Here is a 13,070-nt window from a genome sequence, read left to right on the forward strand (position 1 = left end):
TGTAACTGCACCAGAAAAGCAAAACGAGGCGTTATCAATACAGTGCCTGAGCTTGCAAGTGCAAGAATGGTGTATTTGTGCTAGTCAAATGCCACTGAAAGTAAGTCATTATTCAGAAGAGAACAGTGTTGGTGAAACATTTCACCATCGGAGTAACTACAGTTAAATATATGATGGAATACACAAATGGATCGCATGCAGAAACATAAAAAAAGAAAAAAGAGCATGCTCCCGATTATCCGTGAAAATCTCGCTTGAGGTGTTTCATAGAATTCGCCCACTGGCAGGCCAGAATAATCCATTCTCCTTGTGATGTGATCCACAGATTTAATATCTTGCAGTCTATTAGCACCCATGATTTCATTTCGCTTCATAGTGCTAAATTCAAGACGAACTTTCGGAAACTAATTATACGAAAACACTTGCAGCAGAGGAGGTTAAAATGGAAGACAGTTATTACGTTGAGTGAGGGCTTAATTTGTTTGACATGTAAGTGTAACATTTGGGAATCATGACATATATAGGAAGGGAAAAAATAAGTTTTACCGATAATGAAAACAAAATTTATCGCAGGGTGGTGACTGGAAATTGGAGATACTTGAGGTGAACAAAATATGAAAGTGGAATATGGCTACCTCCAGGAATATATCGGAAATCTATCCTTAGGTTCAATGTACCAGAAAGAACCAAGCGAGATTCCACATGTACAAAATTTCTATCCATAACCTCCGGTTTTAGCATGATAAGAAACGGAAATCAGTGTCATTTTTTTCACAATATTCCTGTTTAAACCTCACTTGTGTTCAAAGAATTTCTCAGCATTTTTCTGTTGATACAACACCAACTGCGCTGTCCTTGCTGGGAAATGGAAAACCAGCATAGAGAAATAACATGCAATTCCATTATCGGAGGCCCAACGTAATTCACTGTAGTGCGAATTGTGATGATGGGCGATAGTCCATCCATAATACTGGCGGACCGATAGAATAAAATCAGCATTGGAGGAACACCTTTTAAATATGGTACGTACACCCTGAGAATAGATCAGATATAATGTGATTAACCATCTGTAGTTTAATATGTTATAAATATTGCTAAATTTACCAAGTCTTTCAATGTTATTGTGTTACTGAAAAATGTCGAAAAAATCGAGAAAATATTAGGGAGTTCCGAATAGTTACTTACGAACAGAGTCCAATATTTTTTAAGAATAATTGCTTGCATGACTTAAAGCAATTGTAGTACAGAGAAAGGACAGTGCCGACACGTTCAATTACTACCTGAATGAAAGATGACAAAATATGCTTATTAATCTATATGTTTGCTAGTTACCAGATGTTAACGTATTTTGACAGACAGTAATTAATGACACAACTCCAGTGTTAATCAATATATAATCCTACATATAAATAACGGAAACTGTTATACCGTAGTGCGTCAAATAGATATCAGTAAAAGGAATTAATGAAAAAGACACGAAATGGATTGCCGTGTCAACAAAGTTAACCCTTTAATATACAGTTGCGTATTACAACTTCTTTTTTTTTTTATATATTATTTAATTTCACTCACTGTTTTATTATGTCAAATTACGCCAATATACACGTAAAAGATTTTTATACTTCAACAGAGCTACATTTTTGTAATAAAACGTTATAGAAAACCTTACTATAGAATTCCTTTATGGACAAATTATTAGCACTCAACTGTACTAAGCTGTCAAGATTTCGATTTAGGGTAGGGATCGTTGTCTCCGGATACAAACAAAATTAGCAGTTTCACTGATTCGAATTCCACTGTTAACAGCATGCCCTGTCTTTTGTAACGTTTGCATTGCAAAAATGTTAAATGAAATGAAATTTTTGAGTTTTACGTCCCACGATTATGCCGGCTAGGCTAATGGAGACGGTGATTATGAGAAATGAATGAAATGGTGGAATGAAGAAAGTGGGAGGAAACGGGAGAACCCCGAGAAAACCCAAGCACACGGTGTTTGTCCACCACAAAGTCCACTTGGCGGGAGCAGGGTTTGAACCTGGGACCCCATGCACCAGAGGTGAACGCTCTACCATTGAGCCCCCGCGGCCCCCGCAAAAATGTTAAATTTAGTCGACTAACCAAATAGAATTATACTACACATTTCTGTTGTGCCTGTATGGTTAGTGAGCATCCGTACTTTTGGCGCAGAAGATCTGAGTTTGATCCTAGGTTGGATCCCTGTTAAGTTGTAGATCCACGTCTCACATAGCACCCTGCTTTAACTACAAAGAAACAACAAAAAATAAAACATGTACTTTAACTTTACGGGCTTGGAAACAAAACCTCGCAGTCAGAACATCGCGAGCCACAATCCCGCCTAACCAATTTCTGCCGAGTCAGAACTTCGTGTAGGACATCTCGCCATTAGGATTTTTTCAGTGTAGAATTCTGTTGTATTTTTTTTTCTTACCGTAATATGTCCACACTTACTTAATTACCTTCAAAAAGTTGGTACCTTCGCAACACACATTTGTTCCACAGCTCCTGTGAGTAGTAGGAACACCGACGAAAGGCTTCTTTTGGTATCTTCCGAAGTTCAGCCTTCGAGTTAGTTTTGATCCTTTCAACGTTGGCGAAGTTGAAGATGCCCACTTTTAGCTTTGGAAAGAGCCAAACATCCGATGGTTCTAAATGTTTATTAATGGTATTAAACTCTCTGAATGTGATTTTCATCAATTTGCACATGAACTTGATGTTTGTGCATTTCTTGATCTGTGAAATTGCGCCGATTGATCACTCCAAACTCCTCTGTTCAGCTAGACTACTCGTACACTGCCTATTATGACCTACTCGCACTTGTCAATTTCATAACTAGGCAACCCAAGAACTGTTCTGTACAAGATTCATTCTGATATTGTGATTGCTTCACAAATGGCAAAACTACATCATTCCGGGAACTTTTTGAATCCTCCTCGTATATATATATTATAGCAAATGCAGTTAAACCTCCATTAAAGACTCCTTTCAATAAAGAACACATCCCTCATAATAAGGACATATTTTCTGTGTGATTAATATATATGTACGGAGCAAATTCCTCTATTTCACGCTTTCGAAAATGAACAGTCTTCTTTCCTCTCCACCCAACATTTTGGTAACTTTTCCATAATGGACAAGAACTATTATCAACCTGAACATATTTTAGTACAGAAAATACATTTGCAATTTGAAAATACATCTGAGTACAGTACAATAAAAAAAAATCAAATGGCTCCGGCATTTTTTCATATTGATGAGACATGCTATCTACATACATTGATGTGCATGTGTAACAAAAAGCATTAAAAAATCATTTCATTGCACTCTTAAAAACGGAATTTTCAGCAATCTTTTCGCTTATTTTTAATAATGAGTTTTACTTCCGAGTTCCATATTGCTAAGTTAAAGGGCTTGTTTAGTACTCTATTTTTGAAGAAATTTTGAACTCCCTTACCCTCCCAGAATGCACATTTATCAAAGTGACATGATATAAATCTACATCGAAATAAATACTAACAACGTTCAAAAGTTCGTCAAACGGTTCTGTCGTTATCCTGTGATAATGAGACAGACGAGGTCGATTTCAATGTTCAGAAAGTAACTAAGAAAACTACTTTCCCTTAACAGCGAAAATTTCGAAAATTCTAAGACATGTCAATTAATTCTGTAGGGCTCTGAGATACTTCGTTTTTGACATAAATTTTAAATCCACTGTAATCAAAGTGAGATAATGAACACTAAGTTTGATATAGGCACTAACTAACTAACTAACTAACTCTTTGACTTATGGTACCCGGAGGTTCAATGCCGCGTTCACAAAAGCTCTCCACTGACTTCAATCCTTAACCAACCGGATCCAGTTTCTACTTTGTATTCTTATCTCAGAGAGATCCATTTTAATATTGTCCTCCTATCTGCGCCTAGGTCTTCCTAATCGTCGCTTTCCGATTGGTCCTCCAGTCAAGACTTTGAAAGCGTTTCTATTTTCTTCCATCCTAGCTATATGACCTGCCCACCTAAGCCTCCTAGACTTGATGACCCTAACAATGTTTTGTAAATCGTATAAATTATGTAGTTCCTAGTTCTGAAGTTTCCGCCATTCCCCATTCCCGTTCCTCTTGAGTCCGAATATTCGTCTCAGGATCTTCTTTTCAAATACTTTCAGTCTATGTTCTTCTTTCAGAGTAAGCGACCATGTTTCGCAACCATATAGAACAACAGGCATGATTATAGTTTTATATATTTTAACCTTCAAATTCCTCGACTGAATTCGCGATGTCAAGAGATTTTAAACTGAATAATAATATGAATTCCCTGCTTTTAGTCGACATTTAATTTCTTCGTGAATATTATTTTTGTCTGTTAATACTGATCCTAGATATTTGAAGGTACCCACTTTATCAAAAGTATTATTTATTATTTTAACGCATCTATTATTTTTTTATTCCTTTCCCGACGCACTTCCATATATTTAGTTTTCTCTGCATTTACTTTTAAACCCATGTCCTTGCAAGCGTTTAATAAGATCTCTGCATTTCTTTCTATATGCACTAACTATATATAACGGTTAGCGTACGCGCCTTTGACATATAATAGGAGACCCGAGTTCAATTCCTGGCGAGGGCTCATATTGTTCGGATTTAATGTTAATCTGTAATAACACCTATATCACTACAGAGTATTCCATATGAAATATATTTTCAGATATTTACAACTTAAAAGTTCTTTTCTATTTATACTATTTCATTCTCCTGTCAAACAACTCTCTGAAAAAAGAAAAAACGTTATAAGATAATGTTATTTTTATAAAAGTACATGATTTTTTTTATTCCAGAAACATTGGAAAGACACATGCAAACCGTATCATTCGAAAAACCAAGAAAGTTCTGTCGCTTTTTGATGGTGTCTTTTTTTGGTCAAAGTTACTGGCCAAGTTTTTTCTGAACAAATGAAAGTGGATATAATATTCTCCAACAATACGGGAATGAATCTGGTTTCTTGTTCAACTAAAATTTTATTAAATAGATTTGGTATTCCTGTCACTGATATGAATGCGAGTGCGTGAAATTTAGTGTCCTTGGCTAGCAATGCACTTAGAAAAAAATATTTCGTCATTAAAAATCAATATGTGTCAATCTTCTAGGGAGGGTAGAGCCATGCCTCATATATCCTCGCTGCTGAAATTGACGTTAAACTGAAAATCTAATCAGTATCAACTACTGGGAAAGACTCGATGTACTCAATGTAGGCACTTCTTAGCAGCCAACACATATCGCTGCTTTGATCAAGTTGCTGGATATTACGTGACGTTATTCTCACACGTATTTCAATTGGCATTGACTAGTAACCATGACCCGAGTGTATCGATTTCTTTCTATAGTATGTTCACAATAACTTATCGATTACAGCTTCATTTACCTGCGTCTACTACGTTTGGAATGAAACGAATATTTACATAGCTCACCTGAAGCAGCATTATTTAAGAAGGCATTTCCTGACAACCTCTTTTACTCTGAAACAGAAACGAATTTCAAAACAAACTGTCTTTGTAGAAAGTTAGTAAGCTAATAGTTTTATTTCACTGAATACATTACATAAATATAGGATGTTCAAAAAGTTACGCAACGTAGTGAGAAAACCTTCCTTATTACTGTTTTGTATATTTTCTACTTACAATTAACAAAATTATATTACGTAATGTGACATACAGAAAGCCATTTCTCTGTGAATGTTGAGTTAACTCATTTAGCAAATGTGGATTGTAACTGGTAAATGCTTGAAGATTTTGGGCATTAATAATTAAATTCAGATGGAACCATACTTTATCAGTCCAGTACTAATCATTGAGTTCCTTCCTTTCTGATGTTAAAAGGTTACACGAACCAACTACTTTTTTAAAGCATCGCTTTAACTTTATAGGGGCACAATTTCAAATATTCCTGTAAGGTCTTGTATGCACTGCCAATGAATAGCCTGAATTAGCTCAAAAGTAGTTGCATGCAACATATGCAGCTTGCATATCGATTAATTGTTCTTCTTTTAACAACATTGGTTGACTGCTTCTCGGTATATTCAGGACATTACCTGTCTCTTGAAACTTGTACAGCCGCTTGGTGAATGATTTGTTTGGAGGATCTGTTCCGTAATTATCTGTGTATGCTCACTGGACAAAACCGTAAGTCCTAGTGCGTGCAGATGTTCACAATGAATATCCGATGTTACAATGTATAGCCGATAGCTATTCGGTTCATCATGTCAAACAAAACTAGACCATAAAATTATCACTTAGGTTTCTTAACAGTTTTACGATACTGTATAACATACAAAACACTTGTATGTATTAGTCGTTCCTACTGATTAAATGATTAGTGAATGCTCCTTTGGCGTACGTGCCTCCGTGTGGGAGAACATTAAAAATCTGGAAACATTTCCCTTAGATTCAACCTTACAGTGATTTGGATTCTACCTTGCTGTAGATCAACGCCTCAGGTAGACCCTAAAGAGACGCTAAATTTCATCAGACAAACAAGCAAACTTGTATTTTTTAAATTTTTTTTTCATACGTATTAACGTCTCATTCAAGCATTTAAGAAACTAATTTCAGAGTCTAATATTAAAGCGTACACAAGCTAACAAAAAAGATCAAGTGCGGTTGAATTTAGAATTTAGTATTTTCTTTTCTTTCTTACCTCATTTTTTTTTTAGTATTTCAGTTTTTTCTAGTCTTTCTTTTTACGCTAACACAGAAAATGACAAATGAATCAAATAACGAAATGAATATTGAAAGATCAATAGGAAACTCATGCCGTAAGAGAGATTCGAACTTACGACATACACACGCGAACTCACGATTGCAAGCACAAAGTCAAGAGTATTGGTCACCGAAGTTTTAGCAATAACAATAATACGATAATACATTCTGTAATTGAGTGCTAGGGTTGTGAATAAACAACACTACAGCGTTTTGACAGACATTAATGTATAACCACCCACAGGGTGTGTTAAAGACTGGGGAGAAACATGTTCCTACTCCTAGTTTCCAAAGTGGGTTCAGTTCTTTGAAATACGGTATATATCAAAACATATTAAATTGTTTATTTACTTCTTATGGTATTTCAAATACACACTTATGTTAAATACAGGAACTGTTGTAGTATAATATTAATACTAGTTAACGAAGTTATGTAATCTGCATAAATAATTATTGTTTCACAAGAAGTATAAACTAGGCGCTCGTAGAACGAGGATTGTGAGGTCTCTATAATAGATTTAAACCCCACTAAAATCATATCAGAAGGTATGAGCGTAGTTTTTTTTTAAAATCACATTTTCAAAAATGACACACGTAAAAATAGCCAAGCAACTAATTCACAGATTATATCACAGAGCAAGACCTGAAGTACCTGTCTATCAACTCAGTGAGCTCTTATACAAACATAGAGGCAATATAACGTAATAGATTGTGGGACATATTTGTCCTTTTCGCAACTTTTTTAGCTACTGGTCGCGAAATACCTTTCTCGCTAAATGATAACAAGATGTATCAGTATCATCTCCAAATAATGACACAAAATTGAAGTGGTACGATAAAACTGTTAGCTTTTATATTCCTTAATAAATGTATGTAATATTTGTTACCTTGAAAATCATCCGTTGTCTGTATGTTATTGTAAACCGTTATTAATATTTGGATCTAAATAATAATAATAATAATAATAATAAAAAACTTTTCAAGCAGAAATAGTGATGTCCTAGAAAAAAAAGTCCTGCGCTTTAATGTGACTGACGAGTGTTTGTATTTTGTGCAAATAAGTGTGCGTCATTTGCTTACACATATGTATTCTCTTTAAGGTCACTGTAACGTATAGGTCTCTTTCTATAGATTTTCGAAAATTTTCAATAATTTGACCTTTCGACCTTGAGAGTAACACTAGGTGGTTCGTTCGGTTATTGGATCTCGGTATCGATCTAAAGTATCTGTATACCAAATGTGAGCCTCCTAGCTGTTATATGTAAAAAGTTTTCTCGTTTACAGAGAAATGTATTTCACCCCATTTACGAATTTTTATAGCTCGTACCTCGCCATATAATACTGTCTACCAAACATTGTTAGGGTCATCAAATCTAGGAGGCTCAGGTGGGCAGGCCACGTAGCCAAAATGGAAGAAAGTAGGAACGATTTCAAAGTATTAAGTGGAAGTCCAATCGGAAAACGAACATTAGGAAGACCTAGCCGCAGTGGAAAGATGGAAGTACAACACTATAATGAACCTCGCAGAAATAGGAATACAAAGTAGAAACTGGATCCAATTGGCCAACGACAGAAGTCAATGGAGAGCTTTAATAAACGTGGCATTGAACTTCCTGGTTCCATAGGCCATATAGTTAGTTAGTTAGTTTCCATGAAGTGTTATGCGCACGTGTGTATCAAAGTATGTGTTTTCATTTGCAAGTGCGCATGTGTCTTTTGACACCACCTTCTTTCGAAAGATACTGCTTTCCTACCTGAATTCATATTACCAAAGTACCATTGTGGATCAAATTATGCATTTTCATTGTTAACCAGAACACAGGATTTTACCAACATGATTGTCACTATTGATGAAATGAAGAAAATATGCCTAAGTAAAATATGTCGATAAATAAATTACGAACACTCCTCCCTCCCTTATTTTCCATTTTATCATTTTCTCTACCATACTTAATATTCTAACTTTTCTCGTGTGTTTAATAAATAGAAAGAAAAGAAGAACACTGGGAAAAAACAAAGGAAAACAGATGGCAGAATGAGAATTAAACAAGAAGAGAAGAAAGAGAACGAAGAATGGCAAACAATAAGGGCAGAAAAGGTAGGAAGAATAGGAAACAATAAGATGTGAAATGAAAGGAAAAATGAAATAGAAAAAGGAAGAAATGAAGGAATAATGAAAAAGAAAACAGTAAGATGATAAAAAATGAATGAATGAGAAAGAAGGGAGAAGGGAAAATAGAGAAGGAAGAATTGAATTAAAAAGCAAGAAGAGGGGAAAGGATAGCAAGAATTGAATAAAACAAGAATAGGCTAAAGAAAAGTTAGAATGAAAAGTAAGTGCAGGAGAAAGAGAAGGAAGAATGAGCAAGAAAAGTAAGAATATGAGAAAGAGTGAGATGAATGAGGAAGAAATACAAGAAGAGGAGAAAGAGAAGCAATAATGGAAACGAAAACAGGAAGACAAAAGGAGGTAAAAATGGGAAAGAAAACAAGAGGAAAAGGAAAGGACGAACTAAAAAGAAATCAAAGAAGAAGAGAAAAGAAGGAAAAGGAAACAAGAAGAGGAGAACAGGAAAAATATAACACAAAACTAGAAAAAAGGAAAGAAGAATGAGAAAGAAAACCAAAAAGAGGATAAATGAAAGTAAAAATGAAAAAAGAGAAATTTAAGAGGAGAAATGGAAGAAAGCCTATAGGAGGAATAAATGAAAACTGGAAGAAAATAAGAAGGATGAGTTAATAAGAAAGGAAAAATAGAAAGAGAAAAAGGGAAAGACGGACGAAAAACAAGAAAATAAAAACGAAGAGAAAAAAGAATCAACAGACAGGAAACCAGAAGGAAAATAATAGCTTTTCTCTTAATTCTCACTGTCTTTCTGTAGAGAAAGGAAAAAAAGAGTATGCCTTTTTAAATTCTTTTTTCTTAATTCCATTCCTTTTTTCGTCTCATACAGTACTTACACCAGCGGGCCATGAAGGAGACAAATAGGGAATTACAGTGAATGATGAGAAAATCAGTCTTTTTAAACATTCTTGTGCAATCCTAGGTGACGAAGGACAAGTCTTACTGTTAACGTGTTCTCCGCATCAGGACTGGATCTGATGCAGTTGAGTGGTGCACAGAATATCAAAATACTTCATTACCCTCGGTACAGTCCATTTCTCACACCACTACCTCAACTCCGTGTGAACTGGATTACAGAACCACTTCACCGGATCATTCATGGGGGACAGAAATAGTGAGTACAAGTCAGAGAAAAAAATAAAGGAACAATGATTTTTTTTTCTATTCCGAAAAAAATGTCCATACATATTCATTATACGTAAGTAAACACTACAGTTACTTCATGTAACAGGTTTGTAAAATTACAGCTCGAAATTTGGTGGTAAATAACTCTAAAACTAAACGTCTCCACTTGACCAAAGGTAAAATTTTGTTGGACATTAACAATGTATGTCAAATACCATGCTGTACAAGAATTTGGTTCTTGAGTTATTGGCTAACAACCCCAACTTCGATAACAAATATCTTGAAGAACAAATATCTATACAACATAATACTCCATATGCGTCACAGGATCATGAAGAACTACCCCCACGCCAAATTGGTCATTATTGGATGAGTTACGAAGTATACAAAGTTCGCCAAACGTTTATCACTAATATAGTCAGGATCCGATAGGCTTTCATCGATCGTGATTTAGTGAAATTTCTTCATTTCACTAACTCCAAACCTAGATTTGGTGTTCAATGACTGGAGAACAAATGGTTTATAAATATATTTCTGGTTTACACGAGTTCTCCTATCGTACCAAACTGGTGAAGGTCACATTAGCATTCTCGATAGTATAGCACATGTAATGATACGAGAAGTGATAAGAAAATCAGGTTACAAAGCCTGTACTGAAACGCAGCCAACAGATAGTACAAAGATTAGATTATTTTGGTCCATATCGGTTGAGCCAAATGTCGCATCGTGGGATGAGTTGGAAGATTTCCTCCTGGTAAAAATCCTGTCCTTGCGTGTTTAGTCACGTTGTCATGAAAGTGTTTCACGTCCTCGTCTGAAGCGAAGCGACGACCAACTAGGTGCTCCTTTAAGTAAGGGAACATTTTAAGTCGCGTTGACGATGTCCGGTTTATAGGGAGGGTGGTTGATGATGTCCCAACGAAACTGCTTCAACAGCGATGGTCTTCTGGCCACTGCGCTCCTCGTCGGTTATGTGTTCTCTACCAGCCGCAAAATTTCGACACCATTCTGCGATATGCTGACGAGACATACAACCACTCCTTAAATCTCTACCAGCTGCCGGTGAATTTCAGTCGCGGTTACATATTTTGCCCACAGAAATTGAATAACTGAGCGGTTTTTTTTTTCGCGAGGCCAGTTTCCCAAACAAGTCGCCATTTGTGTTTACCTACAACTCGCGTCGTACGTAGCAGGTGGCTGAAATTTTGTACAATTGCCAACTCCATGTATTAAAAATACCGCACACTTCACATTCCTCTCTAACAGAAGAAACTCCAGAAATATCAGCCTTGTAGCCATAGTTTCTGAACCTTCCTCATATATGTATAGGGTAATTCTTACAACTTCAATCAGTTATAATTCAATATTGGAACCACATACAGACTTGATTTATATGTCATTATACTGCAAGACACTTCAAGTTTTTTGTGACAAATCCATTATGGCTCAACGTGTGCATCTGCGGTCATCCTGGACACATACCAACAAAACTCGATTTCCTGCCAACTGTAGCCAGCAATGTCCGCGATGGCTGTTGTGATGCGATGTTCCAGTTCATTAACATTATCAGGTACGGGAGGGGTGTACACCTTGAATCAATCCAACGGAAGTGTTCCAAAAATGGTGAAAATGATTGCTCGACCATCTCCGAAAATTAAAAAAATTTGAGTGAGACGAACCGTATGTATGGGAAGGTCAATAACGTAATTCACGTTTTCGTATGTGCAAGTGTTCCTGAATGGCGGACATCTTTGTTTTCGGTGGACTGCCAATTTTTGCATTTGCAAGCGTTTACGAAAACTACAGTTGCTCAGAACGTATGAATCAGACGAACACCAAACAAAAACGAATGTTTAGAGGGTAGATTGAGATACACGAAGAATATAAACTTTTGCGTCTAAATAAATGTGCAGGGTTGCAAACCAATACATGAAATCACCAGAAAAACTACAGAAAATTTACACTTGTAAAGGGGCTGTATTTTGGAATGGCATAAAGTTGGGGGTTCATAGCTTTTGTGATGTATACTATTGCATTTAAAGAGTCTATAGAAATATCCACAGCTATGATAATACTGGTACCGTAGATTTACGGGGGTCCGAGAGTTGAAGTTTGAGATTTTGATGCCATTTTGGGGGTGTAATATCTCAGGAGGGAAAGAGGCTAAAAATTGCTGCTTATGCAACAAAGTAATTCTATGTGTGAATAAACTATTGCAAAAAAATCATGACTGATATTACATGGAGAAAAAAGTGAGGACATGGTAAAAATGATAAGAAAACACTTGCATGACTATGGCCGTAGCCAGGAAAAATTTAAATGTTTGGATTATGTTTCATGCTAGATCTCAAAAACTGTGCATGATGCAGCAATTAGGCCCGCTATTGTTTGTGTTCCTAGAATGGAAGAAAGTAGAAACGCTTTCAGTCTTGACAGGAAGACCAATCGGAAAACAACCATTAGGAAGACCTAGGCGCAGGTGGGAGGACAATATTAAGATGGATCTCGCAGAGATTGGAATACAAAGTAGAAACTGGATACAGTTAGCTAAAGATAGAAGTCAGTGGAGATCTTTTGTGAACGCGGCATTGAACCCCCGGGTTCCATAGACCATAGAGTTAGTTAGTTAGTTAATTGTTTGTGTTCAGTTGTGCAAAAGCTTGCGTTTCGCGTTTGTTCCATCTTTCTAGATCGATGATCATTGCCACGTCTATATGGTAAGGAGGTTACCTCCCCCTTGCACTCCCGACACACATCGTCGAACTGAACCGCGGTATTAAGGCACTTAATGTATCCATTCCAAGTTACGGAAGTTAATATGTTCAAAAGGTTTCCGTTATATCTATCCTAACTATATATAAAACTACATGAACTGACATAAAATAAACGGGTACTTCCGGTTGACGTGGAAAGTTGGAATCTAGCATGATTGTTGCTTATAAGTACTAACCCACAGGAAAATTGCTGAAAATTAATATTTTTCATTTTTAAGGGGTCTAAAGAGGGATGAAGAAATTCTCTATGTTTTTAAAATGCGGCCGTTTTTGGACT

This window comes from Thermobia domestica, chromosome 3 (assembly GCF_964235325.1).
Source record: "Thermobia domestica chromosome 3, izTheDome1.hap1.1, whole genome shotgun sequence".
Taxonomy (NCBI): Eukaryota; Metazoa; Arthropoda; class Insecta; order Zygentoma; family Lepismatidae; genus Thermobia; species Thermobia domestica.